General features: G+C 42.3%; 1 protein-coding gene across 1 annotated transcript in view; it reads right to left on the bottom strand.

The window, feature by feature from the left end:
• The window catches only part of LOC104964947 (oxidation resistance protein 1-like), a 199,812-nt gene that overhangs the window by 36,512 nt on the left and 145,222 nt on the right, over window positions 1-18,078 (bottom strand).

Below are 18,078 nucleotides of genomic sequence, written 5' to 3'. Positions count from 1 at the left end.
ATAAAGATATATCTGGACATGTTGATATTTGTTTTACATGAAGAGGAGAGATACGTTTACCTATCATTGATAAGATGATTTGTTGTATATGAATGCACCTGCCTATTGCCTGAACAAGTTAGATGCTCCCTATCACAGTGCACTGAGATTGGTCACTAATTGTAAAGCACTTACACATCACTGTACCCTGTATGCCAAGGCAGGTTTGCCATCACTTACTGTACGGAGGCTCAGTCATTGGTACATGTTTATTTATAAAGCCATGTTGGGTAAACTCCCGTATTACATCTGTTCACTGATAACACAGAGAGTTGCAAGCAGCTATTGTCTGAGATCGCATGATGTAGTATTGTTAGATGTGCCAAGAGCAAGGACTGTCTTAGCTAAGACAGCTTTTATGTGCGCAGCTCCACTTGCTTGGAACAGTCTACAGCTAAAATTGAAACTGAGCAATTTTATTCCTCTGAATGTTTTTAAAGCAAGTCTAAGTGAAATGCTCTTTGAAACTATGGGTATTTGTAAATGTTGATAAGTATGTAAATGTAGCTTGTAAATATGTTGTATGATATCTTCTATTGTTTTATGTTGTTTCATGTGGAGCCTAATTGCTGCAGGTCTCCCTTGAAAAAGAGATCTATGATCTCAATGGACAATCTGGATAAATAAAGGTTTGAAATGAAATTTAGATACCATTAATATGCAGAAGCCACATTAGATTTTCTGCATTTCAGGCTATACTTGGATTTGTTTTGGTTTTAATTACATTATAACAAATAATTACCACACAGTAATGGCGAAACACAAAACCTGGGTTCCCTGAATGTCTAAGGTCTTGGGTGGTTGGTTTATCAGCCATGCTTGCTAAGAGTTGTAGGCATCAGATTGAATGTCAGTGAAGAAAGGCCCAAAGGAAGTTGTTGTAGCAGGTCCTCCCCGTGGTGTTGGCATCAAAATATGAGCTGAGGTGGAAGAACTCCTCCTCTGAAAGTCTGACGCTGAAATGGCGCAGCACCTGCAGGGCAACATCAGCAAACGTAATTACGTGCGAACATTTGTACATCTCCTTATGTTTTATCAGTTTGGGATATGTCATCCCTAATAAGGTTGCTAATTGTTTCTATTGATTAGCTCAGGAACCGTTGTCGTCGGTAAATGGCACAGCAGGTAAATGGCAGGGACAATAAAACGGGAGTGTCAGCTGCTGTTCTCCTGGGCCAAAATGCCAGCATGGTCTTGTTTCAACCTTCAGCGTAATTGAACAATTAAAATTACTGATTGGCTGTCAAGTGAACAGGTGTGTTCACCTGACAGCGTGTGTGTGTGTGTGTGTATGTGGCGGTGGCGGTGTTTGCAAGCCTGTAAGCTTGAGCTTCATGGATTTCAAGTCACTCTCCATCAGTCTGCTTTGGACATTTTGATAGAAGTGGAGCTCAAACGATTGCATCAATAATTCATAAGGAACCTGAAGTGTTTGATATTGCTCGGATGCAGCAGTGCAGGTGGAGTTCTTCAGGGTGGAGCGCTGCCGCTGATCTCACCTTCCTGAAGTCCTGCACGGAGACCCTTCCTGTTCGGGGGCGGTCACATGTCAGGAAGCAGCGTCAGATGGAGGTCCAGGAGGAATGGACCACATTGTGGATCCTCAGCATGACCTCCACACAGTCTCTGCTCAGCACACCTTCACTCTTCTGGACCGAACCATCCAGAATCCAATCAGACCAAAGAGTAAAAGACCCAAACAGGAAGACATGAACAATAAGAAAGAAAACAACAAATATAGGTGAGAGCGCCCACATTCATCGGTTAAAATCACAAGCTGAGAACAAAGTGTTTTTCGTCCTGTGATCAGATAAAAATGTTTTGTCTGTAAACTCGTGTTCAGACACATTATCGAATCAGATAAAATCACAGGAGGTCTCTGCAGTTTCCCGCAGATGGTGGGAGACAATGCAGGTCTTGTGTGATTTGCGAAGTTGGTTTGGAAGGTTGCAGCTTTTGGGTTGCCAGATTAGGCCCTCACCCACACGCTCCACTGAAGCTTGGGGCTCGGCTTAGTCGCTCAGCGGGAGTTCTTTTTAGAACGTGCCCACCCGTGTGTCATTGTTCAAAGCTTCATATACACCTCCCCGCGCCAAAAAAAGCTCCAAAACTCACCAAACTCGCCCAATTTGCTTGTCATATGAGGCGATAGTCGAGAGCCTGAGGGTGGGAGGTCCCCGCTGAGTTTACACAATCTGGCAACCCGGCGTTGCTCATCACCCCCCCTCGCTTTACGGAGCCACCCCAGCACCCCTTTACTGTAACCCACTTTTCAGGCAGTAAAACTACAATATATTAGACGTAAAACGGAGGAAAGGAGAGGGACTGTGGAGTTAATTTGAAAAGTGCTAATGTGCTGCTCAGCATGGGTATGTGTGGCTGAGAGTACATTCTCTGTGTCCCAATTTCACATTCACTCCAGCAGTGATGATTGGAAAGATGGGTTAGATGAGGGAAAAGTTTAATTTTAAATGTTAACATGCCTACCGAAGTACTACAACATTTTAGTTTGGCATCTTTGGCAGAATCTTAAGCCTTTAATTTATATTTTTCTATGTCCTGAACAAATACTGGTTTCACCTTATTATCGACGTGACAACTTCATTCTCAATACTTTGAAAATCTTGTCGACATTGTGACTTTAGCTTCTATAAAAACTAGCATAAAATAAAATGAATGTCCCTTCTCTAAATTGTTTCTTCATGCCTCGTCTCAATACCGTTCTGTAGCAGTTATCATTATTAGCCATGTACTACACATTAAGTCGGCTCTTATAAATGGCAATTGTCTATTGATTAAGGGTTACCAAAAAGCAATTCTAAATCTTAAAAAATGATGCACTTGTTTAGTCATTTGGATCCAGATTTCGTAACACTTTCTCTCAAAATCAGAGGTACGATGGGACAGAGGACAGATTTACAAACCGGTATTTAAAAGAATAAAAACAACAGACTTGGATGTATTTGTGGCACAGTTACTGATTATTTCATGCAGATATTATATTTAAGGATAAGATTTTTTTTTTTTTACCAGTGTAATTGAAAGAGGCAATCTCCGTCGCTCATATGCAGTCTTTGCCTCTGCTGGTTGCAGATTCAGGAGGAAGTGACGTAGGAAGTTGTGATAGGAAACACAGCCATTGTTGATGATGTCAAACTTCACAGTCAGGTGCTCAAGCTGCTCCTGTGTCATATTAATGCCCAGAGAGTGGAGGATCTCTGCAACAGAGTATTCATTAGCATAGAGCCGGTAGAAGGAATATATATATACAGTATATGATTGTGGTTGGCTGCTCACTGAGAAAGGAGGTAGTGCTGATGTGTCCTTCTCGCTGAGGATCTTCCATGGCACAGTTCCTCTGGATCTCCTTCCAGCAGCGCTGCACCCCCCCTCGCAGCCCCCTCCCCCTGCTGCCCGGCGGGCTCCCTGTTCCCGGCCTCCCCACCGAGGAGGGACGCCTGGAGGAGCACACAGGGGCGGTCTAGAGAGGAGTGAGGGTAGGTTAGGAGAAGGACAGCACAACTACATAAAATAAAAAAATTACAGTTTTTCTTAAGTAGTTTGCGGCATAGCTTGTCAACAGAGGATGATACAATGAATTCATTCATTTATTAGTCGGATGTAGTTTCCCTTAACACTGTCATCATTTGAAAACAAGGCTAAATAAGTCCTTTCACTTCTGTAGTTACGCCAAATTAAATAACATGCTTGACATAGGATTATTTTTAGATTTACCTGCAAAGATAAAAACTATGGTTTGAAATCAAGACAGTAGGGGCATGCTGTACTGTACCTTGATCAACCAAGACATTCTAAAGTATATATAAAAGTAAAAAATCTTCTCTTGGGAACACATTCGTATTTATATCTATTATCCGCATAAGTGGGCACTACCTCTATCATTCAGTTTTACTCATTTTCCAAAACTGCATTTATGCTCTGTGTGCTTTTTTTAAAGCTTTTTATAGCAAGAGTGATTGTGATTAATTGTCTGAGGGTTTGTAAGTGCGGAGGCAGGCACTTGGCTGGGAAATACGTAAAACTGAGTGAGAGAGGGTATTGTTGTGCAATCTTTTGGATGTAAGCTAACTTATGTATATGTCTAAAGCAGAGAACGGTTTGGTTTTACTCAAGTTCAATCATATATAATGTCTGTAAATATTTTTTTCTGGCGTTTTATAATCTAACCTATTTCCTTGTCTAAATAATCTACTACCACGAGTCTTTACTTTCTTGTCCTAACAAACCTAACTTGACTGGCTTTGAAGAGAAGCTGGTTCCTTTGTGCATCAAATCATACAGCAGTGTAATTAAAATAGAAAAGAGTATTGTGCAACTCAACTGAGATTGAATTATTGTGTTATTAGAATACATACATCCATGTTGGGTAAAGTTTGACATATTCAAATCCTGTCATGTGCCTTATATTTATGCCATGTAGAAAAACACCTGCAGTCTCTGGGGAACAGGATTTTGTTGCTGAGGCTGTTTCTCTCGGCTCACAGGAAGGCGATGGGACATTGTCAGTGGGACCCCCTGTTTCTGTGCGGGGAGTCCTTCCCAACTCAAAAAAAAAGCTCCAGAAAGTCTCTGTACTGCAGCTTCTTCTGCTCGTTCACAGGAATCTGACTCCACACACACTCAATCTGAGAAGCAAAAAGGAAGCACACAATAATAATCTTCACTGGGGGGCAGGTACCCCAAAGAGAGTTCCACACAGCGGAGTGAATTAGCTTTACAGATGAATAACTTCCTCACGCAGTCAGTAATGATCCACAAAGATAAATTAGACTTTGATTAGAATAATTAAAGAAAACATATCAGTGTAAAAAGCGTGGAACTGGCAAATACAGCAGAATTCATGTCCTCATTTGTAACCATGGACTGATGCCATGTGTGGCTTCAGCTTGAAAGCACTGGGAGAGTCGTCGTAAATGTGCTTGTGAATATCTCCTCTTTGAATTCACGGAAAAATTATTCACTCGAATATTACATTTATTTTTCCCAGCTTTACCTGATCATTTGAGAGTCTTGTTGTGCTGCTGGAGGATTTCAGATCCATCTGCTTTTTGGTGATTTCATATAAAGGACCTGAGATGAAGTCCTGGATTTGTTGATTTTCCTCATTGTGCTCTGTAGTTTCAGGGGTCTTGGTCTGGGTAGGGGATCTTGTTGTTGTCCGTCGCTCAATAGTCTTACTCAGGCAGCTCTCTGAAATCTGCATTATGAAGAGAAGCACACACTTTTTGTTGAGTACAATGATTGTATTGGCCTAGCTTAGCATTACAATACTAACAGTCTGTCTTAATTCAGAACCTTCCATCAGATTTGCCAGATATACAAGAATTATCGTATTTGTATGGTAATTGTGCCCTCTTCATGTGTGTTCAGCATTCCACATCCAACGCTCTTAAACTTTGTAGACAGTCTTAACACATAATGGGTACTTATAGTGCACTGCATTTTGACATACTTGTGAACTGTAACAACAGGAGAATGCATGCAAGCATCTTTGTGAGACATAGCTCAGGCACCACCTTTTTTTGAGCTAGCGTCAACATGCTAGCTTTGGCAAATTGGACAATGCGAACGATACTAAGCAAGTTATGTTTGGTGACCATGGTTAATATGTAAGCACCACCTAAAGAAAGAAAAAAGCACATTGCCCAAAATGTTGAACTATATTTCAGCACATTTGGAAGCAGCTTCTCTTACCAGTGGGCTCTCTGATTGAAACGTGTTGAGGAAGTCCTTCCAGTTAACAGTGCAGGTCTCACAGTCCAGCTGCAGTTTGGTCAGCATGTGTCTGTACTGTTTGTCTGACAGACGGGCGCAAAAAGGATCTAACACCTGACGAAACTCCAGAGTTGTCACCGTCCCCGTCCCCCTCTGGTCAAACGCAGAGAAAGCCTGGAGAACAAAGCCACAGAAAAGTGATCAGCTTAGGAACTGTTGACAGAGAAAATGAAGCATGCCGCAAGATTCACCTTATACAGATGTGGCGCTGAGGCTGGACTGAGGCCGTCCAAAGACTCTTTCTGTCTCTCAGCACCAGGAAAGGCAGGGGGACGCTCACCACTCTTCTTATGGTCAAACGCAGACAGGAAATCCATGTAAGCCAGCCTGTTATCCTCCACGGTAACATTAAGCCTAAAGGAATAAGTGGGAGGTAGTGACAAAAACAAGTTTTAAACTGAAGGATTAAACAAGTGCAGTTTTATGCCACACTATTTATTAATTTTTAAACTAATATTGCATCCCAGAGAATGAATCCTAACGAGTCTCCATGACTTTTCCTCCATCACCACCATGAGGTAGACCTCTTAAGTGACCTCTTGAACTCTTTAATGGAATGCCATCATTTGTTGTGTAAATATTCTAATACAGAAATTATACAAATATTTAAGTTATCCTCTGACGTTTCTGGTCAAAATTTGTATTAGTCAAAAAGTGTGGTTAATTCACAAAACACACCTAATCACCTCCATGTGTACCTGTGTGTGTTAAGTGCTTATAAGCAGTGCTTGAATTGGAATAAAAAAGGTGCCAGTACTCTAAATCGCCAACTGTTTCAAGTCAATTAATTTATACAGCCCAAAAACAAGTATTTGGCTCAAAGTCATATAGTATATTCTATAATGCTGGTGGGTTTGTCTCTTTACTGTATATTTTAGAAAAGCTCACTGGACGTAAACAAAATGACTCAGGGTGCATCTGAGATTAGAGGGGGCGCGGTGGTAAAGTGCTATTTTTATAAATGGGGAGTGGACCTGACACCCTAGGNTACTACTCTGTATCATTTCATATTAATGTTATTATTATGATTTATCATACATATTAAGCACTGACTCGCAAAAAAAAGCGAAAAACCCGAGATGGCTGCTACAGGTGTTTGAGTATTTTAAAGAATACAAAAAGTATTTTTGTAATCGAAACTGTTTTGGAAATGTTGAATCCTGGTTTAAGTGTGCAAAGAACCGTGCTGTGAGACATCATACAATTATAGAGTCATCATTAGAACTAATCAGTTCATAAAACAATGATGTTATCATAAACCACGATGTGGACGTAATGCATCAAAGCAGAGTGTGTCTTTGCTTTGTCTACTTCCTGTTCTCCGTGTTGGGTACCCCATGGAGCCAACATGTAGTCCTGATGTGAGTCCAGATAGCGGCCAACAGTTTAGTCCTGATGCCAGCCCAACATGTAGTCCTAATGGGACCAATGTAATGGTAAGACCAACATGTTAGTCCGAGTACAGCCAACATGGGTCCTTACGTGAGTCCCTTAAAGCCACATGCAGCCCCTGATGTAGAACTCATGGAGCCAGCATGTGGAGTCCTAATGGAGGCCAGCTTCTAGTCCTGACGTAGTCCTTAGTAAAGCCAACAACTGTAGTTCCTGATGGAGCCAACATGTTAGTCCCTTGGTGGAGCCAACATGTAGTTCCTGATGGAGCCAACTGTTCCTGACGGAGTCCTTAAAAAGCCGACATGGCTGCGTCCTGTGCGAGCCAACATGTAGTCCTGGATGCGAGCCCAACATGTCAGTCCTGGATGGAGCCAAACTTGTGAGTCCTGACGTTGAGTCCCTCCTATAAGCGCAAACATGGTGGGTCCTGATGCGAGCCCCAACATGTAGTCGCTGGATGGAGCCAAGTGCATGTAGTCCTTAGCTGATGGACGCCAACATGTAGTCCTGGATGGAAGCCAACTCTGTAGAGTCCTGACGTTTCCCCCCCCCCCCTAGTCCTTATAACCCAACTGTGCGTCCGATGGAGCTAACACTGTAGTCCTGTGTAGTCGTCCTCTTTCTTTCTTCTGTATCTCTTTGTTTTCTACCTTGGGGACAGATGCTAGACAGATGTAGGACGGGTGTCATTTGGGGTGGAGTGCCCCCCTGCCTTGCGGCCTGGTGCGTCCTCGTGAGATTTTCTGTGAGTGTTGAGCCGTTATAGCTTCCATGGTCCTTTGGTGTGGACAGCAGAGGAGCTGCTCGGGGTTCCTAAAGAGCGTTTGTCTCTTCGGGCTTATTTTTTAGGAAATTGCTATTGATGATGCGCATAAATTACTCCTTGCTGTTGTTATTCTGGGCCTTGCATTTAATCGTTTGCTTGGTCTGCACATCACTGATCACAACTCCTGTGACACTGTGACGAACTCCTGATGTGGCTTCTTTAGAAAAGCTTCGTGAAAGCCGGGTCGACGCTGAGAAAGTCTCCCGTGATTTAAATCATATAGCCAGTGTTTGTATAATGGAATTAATAATATTAAGTATGCATATCAGGCATTGTTGTTTCTACAGAACATTTTTTTAAAGTCCAAGTGTGGCGAGGCAGATTTACTAGAACAAGCTAGTTTATAAGGGTCGTGTGGTGGTGTTTTTCTTGGATTCATGTTTTTTACGTGAGGATGGGCCATCATATATATTAACTTCTCTGCTAAGTTATTCCTGTAAGTTAACTGTATATTCCTTTTGGTTCATTTTGGTAGCAGCTTTGTGTGTTTGTACATGAACATGATGAGTAATCACTGTCGAGCTGCCAGAGGGTCAGCAGTGCTGTACTTTGTGTTTCCTGCTTCCTCATGTACAGTGTGTGTGTGTTTCTCTGTGAGGATTCAGTGAATTACGAGATGGGTGTGTAGTTTGAGCAACAAAAAAAGTGATCAAAATGAGTTTTTATGAAAATGTAAAGACATTAAAGATTGACCGTCGGATGTCAATGGATTAATTTAATCTTCTCTGGAGCTTATTGTGCTTTACACCAGTGGCGTTCAACTGCACCCAGGTAGCTTTTCACCCACAATGCATTTCCACCTCGTCAATTTCCTCCTTCCTCCCTTTCCCACTGCGGCTGCGTTGGGTAACACCGTCCCTCGCCCTCAGGAGGCCCATGTGGGCGATCCTTTAAGAGCTGCAGGACCTTCTCTCTGCCCCCTCCATGTTAAGAATAACCTGCTCTTCCTGAGAGGACACACACACAAACACACACACACACACACACACCCTCACCACCCAGCACACCCACCCCCCCCCCCCGCACCCCGAGGAGGCCAGGCCTTGGTGTGCCGGCCTCGGGTGGGGCGTTAGCCGGTACGGGCGCGGAGCCCGCCCACTGGCCCGCACGTTTATAAAGGATGGTCATGACTCTGACAGGCCCTTAGAGCCAGGCTGATGGGTGAGCCTTTGAAGCATCACTGCTACAGTTAGCTTTTGAAAAGCTAACGGCCTACCAGCTCTAACTTTGAAAGCCCCCTAATGTTTAAAGTGTGCCGATGTGGAGTTGCTAGTGGGTTGTTGAACACGCATGCAGACCAGTAAAGTCAAGCTGATTGGTGATGGGCTGTTACTCTCAGTGTCATCGAACATTGCAGCCAGTTAGTATCTGTAAGCGTTTTACCCCTGATCTCGAGTCAGTGCTGCTTTCAGGGATCATTACGATACACTTCACATGTCTCAGTGCTCGTATGTTTAACATGCCAGTCACCTTGTATGACATTACTGCTAACTACAAACAACTCAGATCAGCTAGTGACAGCTCAACATCTGTTGCAGGCATGAGTCAGCAGACGTCCAGCACTGCAAACAGTGACTCCGAGAACCTAGCCGATTCATATCTTTGCCACAGTCACTGGTCTGAATCTGTCCCTGTACAGAATCTCTGCAGAAATGCACCCCCGCAGCCGCGGAACTCCTCCTCCTCCCGCCCTGGTAGGGCCCTGCATCCTTTCTCCTCACTTCCTGTTTTCTCACACACTTCATGTTGCTTCAGTTTGCTTCAATGCTTATCTAATTCACTAAAGCCGAATAATTGTGAGAAGGATCATCTGTGTGTGTGTGTGGTGTTGTGTGTGTGTGTGTTTATGTGTGTGTGTGTGTGTGTGGTGTGTGTGTGTGTGAGTGTGTGTGTGTGTGTGGTGTGTGTGGTGTGTTTGTGTTGTGTGTGTGGTGTGTGTGTGTGTGTGGTGGTGTGTGTGTGAGTGTGTGTGTGTGGTGTGTGTGTGTGGTGTGTGTTGTGTGTGTTGTGTCACCTTGGCTGATTGGACATCATAGAAAATATCTATAAAAATAGCTCCACAGCGTGTCGCTGGTGGTTATACAAGCATTACATCACATCGATGTATGAGTAAGAAATACTCGACATTTGTCATATTGTATTATGTGTTTTTATTTGCAGTAGTTTTAAAACTGATCCCTGCTGAGCGCAGTCTCCAGTAAACTGGTGTCAGGGCGCCTTCCTGTGGCCACAGAGCTCAGTGAGTGCATCTCATTTCCTGTCACTGCTGCAGGGTTCAAACACCTGTGAATGGGAATCCTTTTTCAGACCATCATGTGAGCAGTCGAGGTTCATACTCAAGCTGGACTGCAGCGGCCTGCAGGGCCAGGCAACACAAGATCCAGACTCTAGAGCAGGGGTGTCCAAACTTTTTTCACCGAGGGGCACATACGAAAAAGATATACGAAGGGGCTGGGCCACTCATAAAGGGTGAGTATACCGCCTCATCAGTTAAGTTATAAGTTAGCAACATGTAGGTAATAATTAGGCATCGATACATGAATATGGCTTTAAGAAAGAAACCGGCTACATCCAAACTCTCTATTAGGGTTTCACTTCTATCTTGTTGGCAGCTCATCCCTTAAAAACCAAAGTCTCAGAGTGATATATAATAAGATGACATAGGTTCTATTTCAAGGCTTATTATGTAAATAAGTTATTAGGCTTTTTTGTATCAACTAAGATTTGTTAGAAAATGTTATCAACATGAATTGACTGAATTTATTTTAAAAGTGGGCTTATTAACACATGAATACTACTGTGTTATATATTTGTACATATATATTTAAGAAGTACAATATAAGAAAAGCACAAGTTTCATTTGTGGGCCATATATCATCATACTTTTTTAATTAGCTGAGGGCCGATTCAAAATGGCCAGCGGGCCGCATTTGGCCCCCGGGCCGTAGTTTGGACACCCCTGCTCTAGAGCAACTGTTCATTTATTCAAACTCAAATGATCCACCAACATTAGACTCATCAACATGGTTTTATCGTCACACACTAAATATTAAAAGTAATCGGAGCAAATTTGTTTCTCAGCTCCTCTGCACAGCTGCAGGAAGTTAACTGCAGTTATACAGAGTGTATTTAGATGACGCTTCTCTGACAACTCTTTAGCATGTTTGACCAACTACAACAGATTTTTTTGGATCTCTATATCTTGATTAAATATCACTTTCAGAACTTTATTTTCTGGTTACTGCTTCTTGAAGAGGCATTATTATGCTATTTGTGGTTTTACCTTTCCACCCAGATGCTCAGTAATTGGTTGTTTGTTCACCAGCCAATCACAGTGTTCCACATCATCAAAAGTGGACGAATGTTGGGCAAATGCTCATCTATTAATCCTATTGTTCAATTACAAAAACTATCAGAGGAAAGACTTATCAAACAAACTTTACCTCAGAAGATATCATATCATGTCCTGAGGGAATCTAAAAGGTAACAATAAATACTTTTAATATTTTCGAACCAAAACACAATCTTTTATAAATCTGACCAACTGGATTTGTTTGAATTCACCACGTTAAACCTGCGAAAAAGATGTAACCATCTGTATGTGAGGAGTTGAGAATGAGAAAAGGAATGAACAGGAAAATGTGTTTTAATAATTGATGTTATTGATTTATTGTAAGAGCGATTAAACTCACCTGTTAGAAGAAATGAATGCTTTTAGTTTTCAGAACATGAGAAAGTGCTTCAGCCTCTTGTGGCCAAAGACAATATGGTGGATCTTTCTGAATATAAAAACATTAAATTCTATGAGTAACTTTGTGCTGCAGTCTCCACCTGGTGTTGCTGCAGGGAAATGATCACCCTGCATGCTGTTTAACTCTGCATACATTAAAAAGTGTCAGCTCAGCACAGATATTATTTTAAAACTAACAACAAAAGTATCTCACATGTCTATCAGGCTACAAAAGTTAGCCCAGCCTGCAGAGCATAAAATATTTATTGTGGCTTTTTTTTTAGATTTGATGTGGCTCTTTTATTGAAAGGCCTGTCTGATCTGTGTGAATCAATATAATATATTTAATATAAGATTTTAGTTCCTTAGCACTTATAGCATATATTTATATTGCTGCATCCACACGCCCTCCTGGGACAGTGCACCCCCCTCAGCAGCCACCTGCATGTCTCCATGGGGGTTTCTAAATGATCCGGGTCCAGGCGCCACACGGAGAAATGACTGTGAGAGTTAGAGAAGACCACAGAGATCCTGGAGCTGCAGCTCGGTGTCACTGAGGAAGCTTCAAACATCCAGCATCAGTGAAACACTTATTATAGAACATAAACCTATTAGCAGATTTCAGTTATAATGTGCAGTGATGAAGCTGAGAGTGTGGAGCACCAGTCTGTGTGAACATGATAACGAACCGAGAAGTTTCATAAAAATACAATTACGTTCATAAGACATAACGGAGGCATGTGCAATTGGACACCAACTGTAGATAAGCTATACCAAGCTTGATATTTTTAAACAGGTTGTTGAAGTAGTAGATATTTTATATAAATATTTTGATCATGCCAACTTTGCTTCAAAAAAAGAAGATGTTTATCCACAAACTTATTTCATTTATTCCGCAAGTATTATAACTTTTAAACGGATATTATATATTTATACCATATCAATCCTACTTTAAGTCCTGCCCTATTTTCGTAAATAATTTCATGTTCCATCAAACAATGTATATGAAGTAAATGTAATACTGTCTGCCCTAACATGTTCTGATTAACTCAAAAATAATAATAATAATAATAATAATAGGTAATAATGTCTGTCAGAAGTGCAGAAGGCCATCCATAAATAAAATCATTAATCTTGAACTCTTACATGCTTTCCTGATTAAGGATACTTTATATCAACTGGTTTTTACTTGTTCCAGTCATGTGACCCTCTTTAATCCTGATGAACTTCATGCTTCACATCACACACACAGTTTTTAGTTACTGTATATTAAAGGAGTGTGTGTTTCTCATGACTGCCACCTCCTGTCCCTCAGCAGATGTGTTCATGACTCAGCATATGGTGACACACACAGAGGCCTGTTCATGAGGTCATTAAAGCGCCTCATTGTGATCAACAGTTATCAGATGACTGTATACTCTGAGAGGAACACCTCGCTCTGCTTCCCTCGTCGCTCCGCACTAATCTGGACGTTTCCTCAGAGCGAGGTGCTAAGCTCTTAATTGCAGGTGGTGTGTTCGCTGCTCCCAATCCTTCCTTTTGTTGCAGCCTGTGGACAAACAAAGGCTCTTTTCCTTGACTCTCAGTGGCAGAAAGGATTAAGTCAACATTTCTCATGACCTCTGAGGCCTGGGGAGGGGGGGCGGCACACAATAGGAAACCTGCCGGAGGTGTGTGTGAGAATTCAACTTTATTTATTGCGGCCCAACGACAAAATGCATGTCTACAGATCATGTTCTCGGTGCACAGTCAGTGCCGGAATAACTCTGTCCAATTGAGACTGAGGGAGGTGTGAAGCACTGATCTGCTGTTCATTTGTTTCCCATTAGACAAGCTTCATTTGGGGTAATTAGTGCTGACAGTAACTCTTCATATGCTACTGAATGAATGACTGCATCACTAAGGGAACTAAAGCAGAACAGTTCTGCTTTATATGTGGTGTTTTGATCAACATTATCTGATTTAGTCTACAGCTGGTCTGTTGATCTATATGAAGTCATGTCCATGTAGAGGAGTGCACTCAATACCTAACTTTGCTTAAATGCAGTGATGTAATAAATGGCAGGATTTTCTCTCTGCCTGCATGTCAGGATTTATGAAAACGTGCAGACCTGGGGTCAGTACGTATTAATGACAAAGATACGAAAATGGCAGGATTTTGTCTCTCTGCCTGAATGGCTTTTATTTGTGCTGTTTTTTGGGATGTTTCCTTTTGTCAGACTTTATGAAAAAGTGCTGACCTGGGGCCAATAGTCATGACGACAAAGATAGGAATATGGCATACAAAGCGCTGAAACAATGCACAAATAACGGGCACAACGTTCTTGAAAGAGAGTGATTCTGGGAAGTCTGCAAACCACAGATGTTAGTCATTGTGCCTTTTTTAAATGCATCTTTAATGCGTGAATATCAATGAAGCTGCACTGTCTCTGGGTTAATCCTGTTTAAAAAGAGAGGGAAGCTACAAGGTTATCAAGGTACATTTTCCTTTCCTCCTATCGACGCTGTTGGTCCATTAGAGAGCACTTTACTCCCATGCTGGTGTAGTAAAGCCCCCCCACCAACCCATAGTACGCAGAGTGTAACGACGTGTTGTGCAGAGATATGGGGGCTCCCAGTGAGCGTCGCAGGGACTGGTGTGCGATGTTTATCTGGAGATGCCCCGGAGTCTGATCACCGCCTCCATCACCACCTGCTGAAGAAATCCAAATAATTACCTGCTGCTAATGTGGGTGGTGGTCCTTATCTGCAGCCAATCACAACGAAGCATGACAGGGCTCATTGCTCATTTCCTCCAACATGGAGAAGGAGTGAAGGTTCAGCAATCATGCTCCCCAGAGGATGTACTGTAGTAACTTTCCTCCACGAGCTACAGACTCTCCGTCCTGTAGTGAATCTGATGCCGGACTCCCAGGGTTTCTACAAGGCCCCCCCCTCTCACACAGGCAAACACTTGGGGATTACGCCCTCAGTGTTTCAGAGTCACTCACCTGGAAAAGGAGTCCTGAATGGAGGCTCACACCAATATATGAGACACAGTCAGGTGGAAGGAATAAGGCATGCTGGGAGATAAAAAATAACGTGGAACAAACTTTTCCACGTTTCCAAAATTGCTGTCAGATTTTCACATTAGTATCTAACTGTCATCGCACATGTTGAGCAGGAAGTGCTGGGGGCACTGAGGTCATGAAGGATTTGTACTGCACTGATGTACAGCGAGTAAACTCTCCTCATGACTGAGTGTTAAGTATGTTGAAGTGCATGTGGGTTTGTATTAGATTAGAGATTAGCATTGTTTTATAGTTGTTATCACTTTGCTGACACTCCCTGGTTAGAATGGGGAATGTGCTGCATTCTGCCTCCTCACACCTCACTGCAGCCGTTCAATAAACACACTGTGCATGGCACAATCTGATTACACACACATCTGCGGTTACACAACGAGCAGCACCGGGCATGTTGGAGCTCCTCTTCTTAATCTGCACAAGAACGTATGAGTATTACGCTTAAATTGGCAAAAACAGAAGAGGATTCAGTGCAATCAAAAGCAAGATTAATCATGTTTTTAGCTGCATTTACAGTGTGCACATGCAGGAATATTTTATAGGCTATGATTTTGTGTTTCATTTGATTATTATCATTTTATCTTGCCTGAAACATGGAGACATGTCCACTTTTCTTTAAACACTGGACACTTTAAATTGTATAAAATAGATTATCCTGATGTGCACTGACTTTTGGGCCTTCTGTTCATTCATACCCCTTTTCCACCAAAGCGGTTCTAGGACTGGTTCGGTCCGATCGCGAACAAAACAATGCTTCCAATTAAATTCCCAGTTATTGTGACCTGGGGTTTATATAATATTTAGTGCATTTTTAACTCCAGTATTATTTAGTTTGTGGCTCTTAATCTGGTTATTGATCAGTCACTTCGGTGGCTAACACCATCCTTGTAATGCAGAGAAACGTTTTGCAGTGCTTTGATGCCAAACATTGTGAATTCAAACCAACCAAAATATACATTTGTGGAACACTCGGGCGTTCGTAACATTTATTGATGTCAGTCAAGGGAACAGTATGGAGCTAAAGAAGTTGTTATTAAATGAAATTTGGGTTTTTAAGAATAAGAGCCACATGAGCACAAGAAGCTCCTTGTTTAAAGACGTTCACACCTCATTAAGCTGAGCCAGTTCCTGTGCTTTCACCGGGTCAGAGAGCGATCGTGTTGCAGGTAAATCCACCTGAAACAGAGGACAAACACCTTTTTATTCACATTCAAATCAAGCCAAAGCCCATCAGTTAATTCAGTCTCTGGTTTATACCACCTCATGATCTGTTCCTCATGAAATAATGTAGCAGGATTGTGAGATGTGGTCTGAATACACAGATTGTAAGAGGTGAAAGTGTGTGCAGTCTAATGAAAGGTATCGCAGTTTGAAACACAGATGTGTTGTTACCTGAACATCCACCATGTATTTTTCTCAGTGCCTACCCCCCCCCTTCAGAAACAACACTTTGATGTTATATGCAGCTTTTGTTGGTCCATCTTTACTCTGTGCTGCACTGTGTTCATCCTTTCATCTCATGAGCTGCAGGAGGAAGTCTCCCGCTGCTGGGGAGTGGGGTTGTTTTGTTGGCGAGGCTCAGACAGGGGGGGGGGGGGCTGTAGGAAACCAGGCCGACCTTAACAAGACAAGTCTATGCATTGATTTTACAGAATAGTATTTGGGATTAGATGGACCAGCACAACTGAATCACAGCTGGGGTAAAAACAATTATCCCATTGGGAGGGATGTCATCCCTGGGGGGGGGGCTCCTGGACCCCCTGCCTGCCTGAGAGGATCAAACACCCGCTTTAAGAAAGGAACACACATTTGTCAAATTTCAGGATGAAAAAAACTAAAACCTGCTATTCAGAGGGGGAGAGGAAACATGCGTTAGCTTATTATCTTAACAGGCTAAAAGCTAATTACCAATTAGGCCTACAAGAGTTTCACCCAGTGGTGTTAGATCAATTGGTGTTTGGTCATTAAAACTATAAAATGGATGATGGTGAGAGAAAATACAGCGCATTCATTTAGGTAAAATAATACCTTATTTAGAGGTGGAAGCATGCCGCAATGTTGTGAGATAACTGAACTGAACCTGAGATAAACTCCAGGATATGCAGTAGCTGAGAAAAGTTTAGATTTGAATGTGTCAAATTATGAGTTTTTACACTATAATAAAGTGGTCCTGTTTAAATGCATCCGCCCTCAGGGGCTAGCAGAAAAGCTTCTTAATGGTGACGACCGTTAAAACAAACTCTTGTAAAGAAACAAACAAATGAATCCCTCGTCATTATTATAGAGAGCGACGAGAGTCGGACAAAAGCAACACGATGAGGCACTTTACTCTGAATGAGCTGGGACATCAGAGTCTTCTAAGCTGTCCTTTGTGTCCTCTCCTCTACGCCTCCTCGTCTTCGCTCTGCAGCAGCTTGTTCTCTGTCCTCTCATTAAGCCTGCAATTAAAGCCCTCCAACAGCACTGTGTCCCACTGTGACCCTGTGGCATCTTCACTGACAGGTAGGTAACCCTGTCGCCTGGAAAGTAGTTTATGAGCTAATAAATGGCTCAAACAAGCATGTGCTACATTGCATATGTCTGCAGAGCTATAACCAATCCCTCACCTAACACATGATTTCTTTATCCAAAAAAACGTGTATTTGAGAAGTTACAGCGATGTTTGGAGCAGTTGGCTGTATAAGGCTAGCGTTTTTTGTGCGCCCACTTGTATTCAATGGAGACTGTTGACCTTTGTATACCCTTCTGGCAGTGAGAGTTACCATAACATGTCCACATAAGTTTGAGTATGCATTAAGTTTCTTCTTTCAATATATAGTTTTTTTTAATGACAAAGTTGTTAGCATGAGACAAGTTAAGCTAACTATAGTCAATACATGCACTAAATTAAAACAGTAGTTAAACCCTAACCCTAACCCTAACCCTAACCCTAACATGTCACCCATTGAGCATGTTTGGGATGCTCTGGATCGACGTATACGACAGCGTGTTTCAGTTCCTGCCAATATCCAGCAACTTCGCACAGCCATTGAAGAGGAGTGGACCAACATTCCACAGGCCACAATCAACAACCTGATCAACTCTATGCGAAGGAGATGGGTGACATGTTAGGGTTAGGGTTAGGGTTTAACCCTAGGGTTTTCTGACCCCCCCAGACCCCCCCCAATAAAGCAAAACTGCACGTTTCAGAGTGGCCTTTTATTGTGGCCAGCCTAAGGCACACCTGT

The sequence above is a fragment of the Notothenia coriiceps genome, unplaced genomic scaffold, assembly GCF_000735185.1.
Source record: "Notothenia coriiceps isolate Sejong01 unplaced genomic scaffold, NC01 NC01_scaffold00037244, whole genome shotgun sequence".
In the NCBI taxonomy this organism is placed as follows: Eukaryota; Metazoa; Chordata; class Actinopteri; order Perciformes; family Nototheniidae; genus Notothenia; species Notothenia coriiceps.
This window is presented reverse-complemented; position numbering and strand designations above follow the sequence as displayed.